This window comes from Octopus bimaculoides, chromosome 1 (genome assembly GCF_046866305.1).
Source record: "Octopus bimaculoides isolate indiv1 chromosome 1, ASM4686630v1, whole genome shotgun sequence".
Lineage (NCBI taxonomy): Eukaryota > Metazoa > Mollusca > Cephalopoda > Octopoda > Octopodidae > Octopus > Octopus bimaculoides.
In genome coordinates, this window is record NC_142928.1 from 20,199,069 (window position 1) to 20,211,344 (window position 12,276).

Genomic DNA, 12,276 nt, shown 5'->3' on the forward strand with positions numbered 1-12,276 from the left:
GTAGGAGTGAAGAGAGGAAGTAGGTGTGAGAGGAAGAGAGGAGAGAGGAGGAGGGTTAGATGAAGAGGGAAGGGGAGGAGGGTTAGATGAAGAGGGAAGGGGAGGAGGGTTGAGCGCATGTGGCGCAAAAGAGCGAAGAGAGAAGATTAATCCTTGCTCACGGCGGAGACGGGAGTCCGGATGGCCTCTGTGCAAGGACAATTCGAACACAGACAGGTGTTGTAAAGAGTGACCGGTAGAGCGGAAATGGCGCGAGACCGGGCTGTCGTTGCCGAGTCGGATGTCTCGAAGGTGTTCCGTGAACTGGTCTGTCAGGAGGCGTCCCGTTTGACCGATGTATATAGAAGGACAGAGAGAGCAGGAGATGCAGTAGATGACGTTGCTAGAAATGCAGGTGAAGGAGTCAGTGATATTATAGGGTTGATGATGGGTGCCTGTGATAAGAGTGATGTTGGAGAGGTAAGAGCAAGTGCGGAAGCGTGGGTGGGAGCAGGGGAACGAGCTGGGTTGGAAGGTTGGGTTAGGGAAGAAGCTGTGGACCAAAAGGTCTCGTAGGTTGTGGGCTCATTTGAAGTAGGGGAGGGATCAGTTAGGGAAGATGTGCGAAGTCGAGGGGTCAGACTAGAATCACCGGAAGGCTCGGAGAATGGTGCGTTGGAGAGGTAGGATGGTGGGGTAGGTGAGGGTAGGTGAGGGTAGGTGAGGGGTAGGTGAGGGGTAAGTGAGGGGTAGGTGACGGCGGGGCAGGTGCGGAGGGAGAGAACAGATGCACGGTCTATGGAACGTACTCTGGCAAGGGTGGTGTGGATAGTGATGAGGGGATATCCACGTAGGATGAAGTGGCAAGCCATGAGTTGAGACTGAGTCTCAAGGTCATGGTTGTCACTGCAGAGCCTGCGTAGACGGAGGAATTAGTAATAGGGGATGGAGAGCTTGGTGTGTTCAGGGTGGGAGGAGGAGAAGTTGAGGTATGAGTGTTAGTCTGTGTGTTTGTAGTGGATGGAGGTGGTGAGAGTGGAATGATGAATGCTGACCGAAACGTCGAAAAAAGTGACTGAGGTGTCGGAAATAGTGCAGGAGAAGTGGAGGGCAGGATGGAAAGATTTGACAAAGGAGAGAAGGAGTCTAGATGTTCGCGGGAGAGTGAGATCGCACCGATACAGTCGTCAATATAGTTCAGGAGTGGGAACAGTGAAACTTGAAGATATTTGGGCCTCGACGTAGCCAACGAGCAGGTTCGAATAGCTGGGACTCATTCTCGTTCCCATGGACACTCCCGAGAATTGCTGGCAAAAATCACCCGCGAACGAGAAGCAGTTAAGTGAGAGGATAAGTTCGGCCAGACGAAGGAGTGTGGATGTGTCAGGTTGGGGGTTGGGTCAAAGGTCAAGGAAATGCTGGAGTGCACACAGCCCCTCGTGGTGAGGGATCACCATGTATTGACTCTTGATGCCAAGAGTGAAGAGAAGTTTAGAGGGTCCAGGAGGGAATGAGAAAGAGTTGAACAAACGAAGAACATGGTAGAACGTAGTACGGAGTGTGGGTAGGATGGTTGAAGCAGAGTGGAGAGTGAGGTGGAAATGAAGGAGGAAACTTTTAGAGATGAGGCGGTGATGAAGGCAGTGACTGAGAAAGGAAGGGTGGCTAACCCCAATCAGCACTGATCAAGGATACTTATGACCAATGTATTCCAGCCGCCGTTTCCATCTTGGCTTTTTTAGGGTTATTGTAAACTACATTATCCAAAATGTCGTTTCGAATTTTGAATGGTATAATGTGATTCTATTACTATCTCTAGCAGGTCGAACGAATACTGAGACCCTCTCTCTGAGAGTGTTTTGAACCTCAATTTAGTTCTAAACTCATGTGTAGAATAACAAAAAAGCAGATGGCCAAGTGAATAAGATACCAGATTAGGTGAGAAGTGGAGAGTTGGTATCGTGACAACGGTACTTCACTGTATTTATTTCCAAGATTCTTGATGATCATCAACCCAGTTTATCTGGTAATTAGTTATATAATTTACAACACTACGTCTATCGTAAATATACTTAACTATCAACAACCACTCTGGCTAGTTGGAAGTAGGTACCACGATGTGCAATATTTCAGTGTACTTACTGTGTACTCACTGTGTCCTCAGTCACCAGCCCTGTTTACCTATTAGCAAGATTTCATTTTCATTTAGGGTGTTGTATATTTCACAGAATGACGTTAAATTGCAACTGATGGTGAGGTTTTAGCTCTGGAATTCAGAAGTTTTGGCGAGAATTGAGTTACGCCCCAGCCAGCTCTTTTTCCAAATTAGTTCTGGTTCGAGGTGGTAGTACTTGACAAGAGTTCCAGTTATGTCACTTAGCAGACAATAGTCCATGGATAAGGCAAACACAAGACGGTGGTGGCTGGTTTCTGGTTGTATGTGACGTAAGTCCAACAAAGTGTGGACATTCTTTGACGTTACGTGAACCATCCCCCTTAGTGCAGGGTTCAACGTGCCTCATGCCTCAAGAGTAAACTCGAAGGATCAAGAGACTAGTAGAATAAACTGTAAGTAAAACGTCAGAAGGCAGCGGAAAACCGCTGCTGTATCTTCTCCAAGGGAAATCAAGAATTCCTAGACTTTGACATTGAGGTCCCTAATCTCCGACGCCTGTAGACATAGCACGTGAAGAGTGAGTGAGTGAGAAAGAGGGAGAGGGAGTTCACGATTACCCCCGTATAACTGACGAGTAATTTGTTGACTTTTGAGGAGTTCTGAGTTCATTTTCTGTTGGGAAAGTTACCTGTTGCAGACTTGCGTTATATTCAAGAGGAAAATGTGTACTTCATTCGCTTGAAACCAGAAGAACCTAGGGTAAGAACTGAGCTGGGAAAGACCATAACATGAAAGTAATAAAGTGTCTGCAACTAGCTACGTTAAAAAGGGGAAAATAAAAGAAAAGTAGCAGTCAAATTGTAATAACGAATAATTGCTGAATGAGAATTTATGCCATTGACTTACTGGAGTTATTGCCCTTGGTTCATTTTCTTAATAAATAAATATATAGCCATTAGATCGTTAGAATAGGACTGTAAACAGTAACGTCGTTGTAATTTAAAGTAGAATAAAGCAGAATACTTTCCAGTTATTTCTTGTAGGTTATTGGAAATATATAAGTTCAACATTGCAAGTTAAACGCCTTGAAACTAATTATTAGAAACGCTTTTGACTGTTCGTGGTAAATTCAAGTGAAACGTCGTAAATAATAAGAGAAAATAAAAAAAAATAGTTCACACATGTATCATCAAAACAAAATTAAATCGAAAATAATTAATTAGTGAATAAACGATTGCTTTAATTAGTAATTTACCTAATATTTGTTGGCTAAATATATTAATATTGTATAACTGCTTCATTTGAAGTCTTTTACTGCCAGTGAGTAACAACAATCTAATATAAAACATTCTTGAAGAGGGAACTTCAAAGTGGTTTAAACCGACAACTGCTCATAGAACAAATCGATATTTATCACCTTAAATAACTGTGTTTGAAGATAACATTAACATATTATATAATGCAATATACTGTAGAATTTTATGAGCAGTTGTTAATATGTATGCGGATATTTAAAATTTGTGCCATGTATGTATAATGTTTTTCAGAAATTAATAGATATCTAGAGCAGTTTCAGATGGTGCTAAGTATAATACACAAGTGATTGCAATCAAGCATGAATGATGGCAAAAGTATGGGGGAATAACTGTTTATATATGAAGAACATTAAGTGATATTTCTGTGCAGAGTTGGGTTTTTTTAATGCTAGATTATATGTGAAAAGATAATTTCTGTCAATATATCAACAAAAGTTAGAAAGATATAGATGTGATATATGAAGAAAGAGCCAGTTGTATGTCTCTTACGATTCTATACAGTCTTCACTTCAAATCACACCCCTACTTTTCATATAAAATAATGGGCTAACAATTTCTCGACATTTATAAGATGATAAAAAGTGAGAAAGATACGATCTTGTTTTAGTAGAAGCCGTAAATAATTACATCTCGGCACGTGGGAGGTCGAGTGGAAATTAAGAAGACGAAAATCGTGAAGAAAATTAACTCTTTCACTAATATCTGGCTTCAGTGTGTGGTGACAAATGCACGGTAACAAAACCATGTGTACCACAAACACATAATACAGTGTATGAGGCCTCACAACATGAGCCAAAACGTTTGGTGCCGGGTTACTGATTACGATATGACGATGATTTGAAACATTATAAAGTTCAAACTAGAGTGACCATCACAATGTCAGCACCCCGGCGACATGGTTAGTGAAAGGAAAGCGGACGTATTTAAGGTTTCTTTTTTATAAGCTGGCTTATAATGGAACGCTATAATTGGATAGCTTAGAAGACACTGGACAGACACTGGGCAGTCAGACAGTCAGATGGGTAATAAGAGAGTGCTTATAGAGGTATTCGATAAGTTCAGGTGCTGTGAAAACTGCAGGACCTAATGTTTCTTGCATCATTTTCATCTGAGAAATAAACTCATAGAGAACATGTGAAGTTGTCTGTTGGGTTGCAGTTATTGATAGATAGATAGATACATTTCTTTTATTAGCCACACAGGGCTCAACGAAGATGGGACAAATACAATGTAGAGCTTTTCTTTTTGGGAGGGGGAAGGAAGGAAAAAAAAAAAAAAAAAAATTGGTGGTGTCGATCAAAAGGGATCGTAGGAAGGGAAAAAGGAGCAGTTCTATCAAAAGGGATCGAAAAAAAAAGAGAAAAGGAAAGGCCGATCAATAGGGATCGTGTATCACACAGTAATGTTCTCGTGTAAAAAGAGGGGAGGACAGTTTAGGTTTAGCCGTGGAAGGAAAAGCCCACGGAAAAGACCACGGTAACCTTGGTCAATATTCTCATTGAAGAAACTATAACAGTAAGTGACTCTCTTTTGCCTTTTTGTTTTATTTTTTTTTCTTGTTCATAGGGTTATGCTCAAGATGGCTCCGTCGTTCACACGTGCCATCCTTGCTACATTCACCCATCTTTTTTTGAAGCATTCACTAGACAAGACTTCCCTTTCTACTCTCAACTTCCTCTTCAGGTGATACTTGAAGAAGTTGATGAGAGATTGCCCAGAGAGGAAAGTCTTTGTCTCTAGACCTTTCAGACGCGTCCACCATACACATTCTTTCGCCATAGCCACAAGTACGATGAAAATAGCTCTTCCTTCCCGTTTAAAGGAAGGAGGCGCGACAATATTCACGATAGACTCGGCTGATAGACCGACTCGTCCCACACGCGATAGCAGTTGTTCGACGTAAGCCCACAGCTCGGAAATGGTGGGACACTGTACGAGTGCGTGCAGAACGGTTTCGTCGCTCTGCCGGCATCTCGGACAGGTCGGCCCCGTGTTTCTCGAGCCATGCCTGTAGAGCTTATCCCGAACGGGTAGTGCTTCTCGATAGCACTGCCAGGCCAGGGATCTCTGGAAGTTGTCCATAGGTCCCGGCCCGAAGGTCGTCTTAAACAGGCGGGTCAGGTATTCCTCGTCGACGCCCAGGTTCGCCCCGAGATCGTCGTCGTACCTTCCCTCCACTAATCCACTATAGAATGCGTTAGTTGTGATGCAGTCGCTCAAGGTTGACCCGGGTTGTTGGAGTTGCCGAAGAGCAGCGCGACACTCGCGGTGCCATTCGCCCTTCCTCGGCCTCTTCTTGATCCATGACTGCAGTTCGGTCATGGAGACGAGCTGCGGGAAAGCGCGCCGCACAAACGGTGACCACACCCGTTCACCGCTGTCTACGTAGAGCCGGAGATGTCGCAGTCTCAGCGCGTGTCTGCGCATCATCAACCACGGCATGCCCAGTCCTCCTTTTAACGGGTGTTGGCAGCAAACGGATCGCCTAACCATCGGAACGCTTCCTTTCCACAAGAAGCGGAAGAGGATGCGCTCCAGTTTGGTGATGGTAGGGTCGGGACAAGGAACGACGGTCAGGCGGTAGTAGATGACGGACGCGATGTACGTGTTCGCCACCTCCGCCCGACCTTTCAGGGAAAGCTTCCTCTCGGCCCATTGCCGGGCTAGAGTGGCCACCCTTCTCGTTATCTCGTCCCAGTTCTTCTCCGTTTGGAGGTCTGGACCAAACCAGACCCCGAGCATCTCAACCGGACCGTCAGTCCAACGTCCCACGACGGAGGCGCTACTTGACGGCATGGGGTTCCTTCTCCAGGTGCCGAGCCGCAAGCCCACTGACTTATCCCGGTTGATTTTCGCTCCCGTTACCGCTTCGTAGTCTCTCAGTGTCTCGCCGACAAGCTCGATGTGCTTTTGGCTAGACACTATGACGGTGACGTCGTCCGCGTATGCCGACACGCTCGTCCCGCATCCCAACTCTCGCGGGATGCCCCTCAGCGTCGCCAGCTTCCGCAGTAGTGGCTCGAGAGTCAACACGTACAGAAGCGACGAGAGGGGGCATCCCTGACGGACCGAACGTGCAATGTCGAAGGGTCTTGATAGATGCCCATTGACGCGAACTACCGAACGGATGCCTCTGTACAAGGCAGCCATCCAGCCGCGGAAAATGGGACCGAAGCCGGCTGCTATGAGGACAGCCTCCAAGTATTGATGGTCTACCCTATCGAAAGCTTTCGATTGATCTAAATTGATCAGGGCCCCACCCATGCCAGGTTCCTTAACTACCCTCTCTATGATGTAGCGCATCAGATGGAGGTTGTCATGGATGCTCCTGCCCGGCACCGCGCACGTTTGCGCCTTGCCGATCAGTTTCTCGATGACAAGCGCCAACCGCTTGGCTAACACCTTGGCCAAAATTTTCAAGTCTGCATTGAGCAGAGTGATGGGCCTAAAGTTATCTATGACGTCCCCCTTGTTTGGATCTTTCTTCAGCAGCGTTACGGCTCCTCGACTCACAAAACCGGGAATGCTCCCGTTTTGCTGCCAGTTGCAGTACACCGCCACCAAGACGTCTCCAAACAAGTCTGGCTTACAGTTGTAAAGCTCGTAGGGCAGAACATCCAAACCCGGAGATTTGTCCCTCGAGCATCCCGCCATCACGTCCCTCACTTCCGCCGCCGTGGTGGCACCTTCGCAGCACTCCGCCTCTCTTGCCGAGAGTCGTGGCAGGCTGTGCAGGTAGGCACTGAAGTCCACTGAAGTCCATAGATAGATAGATAGATAGATAGATAGATAGATAGATAGATAGATAGATAGATTTGGGTACGTTGCCGAATTATTAATGTTCCATGGGTGGATGTGTGTGTGTGTGTGTGTGTGTGTGTGTGTGTGTGTGTGTGTGTGTGTGTGTTTGTGTGTGTGTGTGTGTGTGTGTGTGTCTGTGTGTGTGTGTATGTGTGTGTGTGTGTGTGCTTGTGTGCTCACGTGTGCATAGTCATTTAAATCGTATCAACACAGCTTCAGAGTAAACTATGAGTAACTTCAGTGAGTCTTTATAAGTTTATGAAAGAAAATCCGAGAAGAAATGAGATAAAGTGACCTTCGTGCTTTTCTTAAATGCATTATCAACATAGGTGAAATGAAGTAACAGTTGTCATCAGTGAAAACAGTGTGAATACCTGGTTTCCAAAGCCTTTTCTCTATGGTTGCCTAAGTTACTTATTTCTTATAATTCTACTATGGGATTATACAGACATTATACCGGTTTTCAGAGGTAGGTTATACAATATAAACTTTATGTTATTGTAGATCTATGGTAGAATATTCAGGATGATCTTCGAAAATTACGTTTTAAAACTATTACTTAGAAAATACGAAAGAGTGGTTAAATTTTAATTATTGAGTAAATTTGTAATATCTACTTTCAAAAAAGTATCAGTTCTGCAAAGAAATTTAAAAAAAAAAGCAGTTAAGTATTTTCGATATTGCAAATAAAAAATACATACATATCGAATGAAATCGTAAAGAAATCAGAGTAATCTGTCAGAGTAATCTGATATCCTGTAGTCTCAACGATACAAAATTAATTATTGAGTTTTCGTGTTCTTAAACTTAGGAGCAGTATTAGTAGACAGAGTAGAAGTTTTTACATTACTACTGTGTTCTCCGTGTCTGTGTTTTACATATTCACCTTTGGATAAGTTGATCTCAAGATATGTCAATGGATATTTAAAGTGCAAGCTCTGACTAGATAACGTCAGAAATACTGGAAAGTATATAGTGTGAAAAGTAACAATAGATTAGAATTCAATACGCATCAGAGAACAGTATTTGCTGTGCTTAGTTCTCGAGGCGAAGCTGTAGAAGTCACAGTCTTATATAAACTTGAAGGTCATTCCAGTATCTTGTAGAATAGAAGAAACAAATCTCGTTGTCTTTTATATTTGCTGTTTGAAAATACATTCAGTGCGTAAGTGTTGGGAAGTCCTTAAAATGAAGGATTTTGGAAATTCCTAGTTGTTAAATTCTTCTCATGAAGGAGATTATAATTTTCAGTCGGAACAATGTCACCGAGAGAATTATTATTAATAAATTTTGAATAACTTTTCTTCTCTGTTTAGTATTGATTCATTGAAGTTTAGCTTAAAGATTATCGACTCTCTTACGATTATATATGTTAAATATAAGACAGATAAAAGCAGTATTCTTGTATGGTTGAAGTTTATTGATGTTGGAGACACTGGTGCTAACAAGCAATTATACTTATCTAACGCACCGATAATCAATGTGTGAATAATGATTTTACAAAGAACCGAAAACCAGAATTTGTAAATTTTTTTATTGCTTGCTCAGAGGAGGAAGGGTAGTGACCATAACCATTTTTCTTGGTCTCTGAGACTGGTGGCGGAAAGAAAGAAAGAAAGAAAGAAAGAAAGGAAGAAAGAAAGATAGAAAGAAAGTTGATTTGGTCCGAATGCTTGCAAAACTGTAGATTCCGCTAGACGCATGCAAGGACTGTGAGGTTAAGTAAAACCGAACGACAATTCAACGGTCTTCCTGAGATGAAGACAACTGCTATCTAGGACATGGGTTCCTAATCAGGAAACAGTTCTCTCCCTACAAAATGGGGTGTTAGAGTTTCAATGGGCAAATTGTGGCCACTATTCATTCAATAAAGTGTGATGCCCTCTCGATCAGTGATAGAAATGTGGAAGAGCGGGGTTAAAACGTATTTCCAGGCTTTTCACTGATTTTTATATATTGTTATATTTTTTATGTCCAAGTCAACTAATGGCGACATTTATCATTATCTATCTTTTATTAGCTTTCTATCAATAAAAATTAACTTGTCTATTAATTGTAATTATGCATGCATATTTTGTTCAATTCGCATAATAAAACATAATAAAGTTGAGTTTATAGTCAACTACACAGTAAAAATGGTTCAGTATCCTAAATGAACCATAGGAGCTTAGGGAATAGGAATGGCTACTGGGTGGTTTTGTGAAGGCCATGTGCATGAGTCCCCACTCTCAACTCCCGTGCATTGGTGAGAGGAAGAAGTGAAGTTGCAATTTGTATTTCATTATTCATTATTACCATAAAATGATATTGCTTTGCAAATATTCTGCATAATTTGGTATATTATGTATTCAAATAGAAATTAAGTATACAAATATAAAATTTGTCTTTCATAATATCGGCATGTATTTGATTGTGAGGCAACACTGAAGAAGCATAAAATACTGAAATAATGACGGTAGTCTATGAATCATACCGCCGTAACACTATACCAAAATGTGAAGTTTGATCGCTATCATTGGAATTACTGGGTAAAACAGAGGTGGGGAGAGAGGCAATTGCTACTCCACCGTTCTACATCTACAGTATTCATACCTTAAACCTAAAACTCGTATTTCCTGAGGATAAAAAGTGATATCATTGAATAATGCCTCACTCTCACAATCAATTATTTTTCTAACTTCGTAATATTCCATCACTGTTGTTGTTGGCACTCCGTCGCTTACGACGTCGAGGGTTCCAGTTGATCCGATCAACGGAACAGCCTGCTCGTGAAATTAACGTGCAAGTGGCTGAGTACTCCACAGACACGTGTACCCTTAACGTAGTTCTCGGGGATATTCAGTGTGACAAGGCTGACCCTTTGAATTACAGGCACAACAGAAACAGGAAGTAAGAGTGAGAGAAAGTTGTGGTGGAAGAGTACAGCAGGGTTCGCCACAATCCCCTGCCGGAGCCTCGTGGAGCTTTAGGTGTTTTCGCTCAACGCCTGGTCTGGGAATTGAAACCGCGATCCTATGGTCGCGAGTCCGATGCCCTAACCACTGGGCCATTGCGCCTCCACATTCTATCACTATACATGTAGGGTTGAGCTTCAACCGGTTCGCACCGGTTCGCATGAACCGGTTTAAAATTTCTCTTTTAACACGAAAACCAGTTTTTAACTTTCGTATCAAGTATTTTTGCAGTAAACATCTCTGCAAACAAAAATGTACCGTATATATTTGCACTATTTTCGCCGTATACGTTTTCGCAGGAAAAAATTGTCGGGTATCTATACCGTAATATTTAAAAATACGATAAAGGTACTTTATTTCAACTTACAGTCTAATTTGTTGTAATTCGCTTCTTAGAAACAAAGTACCAATTACAAAAATATCAATAACAATAAAAACGAAGGTTAAGCAATACATTGTTTTCATTCTTGAGTTAGTTCTGTCTTCTACGTTGTTAGAGTTATTGTTTGAGGGGATTTGCTTGATTTTTTTCTTCTTTTAGAGTGTTTTGCATTTTGTCTTTTCGGAGGGGGGTGGTTTTGAGTTTTTTGTTTTTGTTTTTTAATAAATCGTATTTATTTTTACACAGAACCTGTGTTTACAGTTTTAAGTTTGGTAACTCAGTTAACGCGTTGTTAAATCTTCCCTAGTTCGCACACTGAATACCAGTGTTAGTAGAATCTTCTGATTACGGTTTGTGAAACTGCGAACACGCACGTAAATTTTGTTACAGGTACTGTGGAAAAGTCTTGGCTTGAATCTTCATCCAAAATAAGAGCTACTATTAGTATTAGATTCGTATAACGTGACATCCACAAACTATCTGAGCGTCTTAGGCATGAACTTGTATATTAAAGTCTTTTGGGGTGTCGCTTCCTTCATTGCTGAAGGATTTCTCTGTAATCCTCGAGCATAGATAATGGATACAGCTTTACCGCATCCCTAGTTTTCAAAACTTGCTCCAATTATTACTGCTGATTAAATGAAGAAATCTGTAGAGTTGTAGTTTTTGTTTAATTTAATCTGTGACATCCATTAAGATTTATTGAATTTCACAGATATAATTTTTTTTTAAATGGATAAATATTCCACTTTTTCTATTTCTCAATGATAACTATATATGGATATATTCGTTGACTCATTGTTTTTTTTTTATTCACAGAAATTGGAGAGAGCAATAATTTATAATTTCAATATAGATTCATATTACTCATAAAGGAAAGGCTTCAATTTGTGGCAAAGATGACTCAATGATGCTAACTCAATTAGATCGACATTTGCAGAATGTTCATCCTCAACACAAGAACAAGAAAAAAAATTGTTTATTTAAACGTCATAGGAATGACCTTAAAACGACGAAGTTGGATTCAACAGGGGCAGTCCATGAAATAAACCAAAAGGTTATTAAAGCTTCTTATATTATCCACTAGAGATAGCAAAAAAAGAAGAGAGAGAGGGGGTAGAAATAGAGAGAGGGGTATAAAGTGAGAGGGAGAGAAATGCATACAAGGGAAAACTTTGACCAAACTTGGTGATTTCAAAATGTTGGAAACTGTATTGTTCAGATGGTGTACTATTTATGTCGGAAACGAAGTCTAGTTTCCGTGTTCGTGTGAGAAAGCGATCACCTCAAATGTCAAGAATTCGCTGTATGATCCATAGGCTAGCTTTAATAACGCTTCCAGTTCCCCTAAGGATGATTTTGGATCAAACAATTCCAAGTGTGAATTTTGTCAAAGAGGAACCCTCACCTCTCGACTTGTCTGACAGTTATGATTGGTATGGATATCATCTGAATACCCTGAATATCGTCTGCCTCAAATTCTTCAGATCCCATCTTCTGTGCCATTTGTACAATGCTATTAATGACTGAGACTGTTTCATGGTCACTCTTATTATCTCCCGTCACTACATTCGAAGACAATTTTTTACGAGCTTGAATGATACATTAACGATTAACTTCTTCTGGCGCATCTTTAATATTCTTTGTTGCTTCGGTCATGTTATAATTTTTCCAGGAATTTTTGATGTCTGTGATCAACTACGTAAAGTTCTCCTAAGATAATATGCG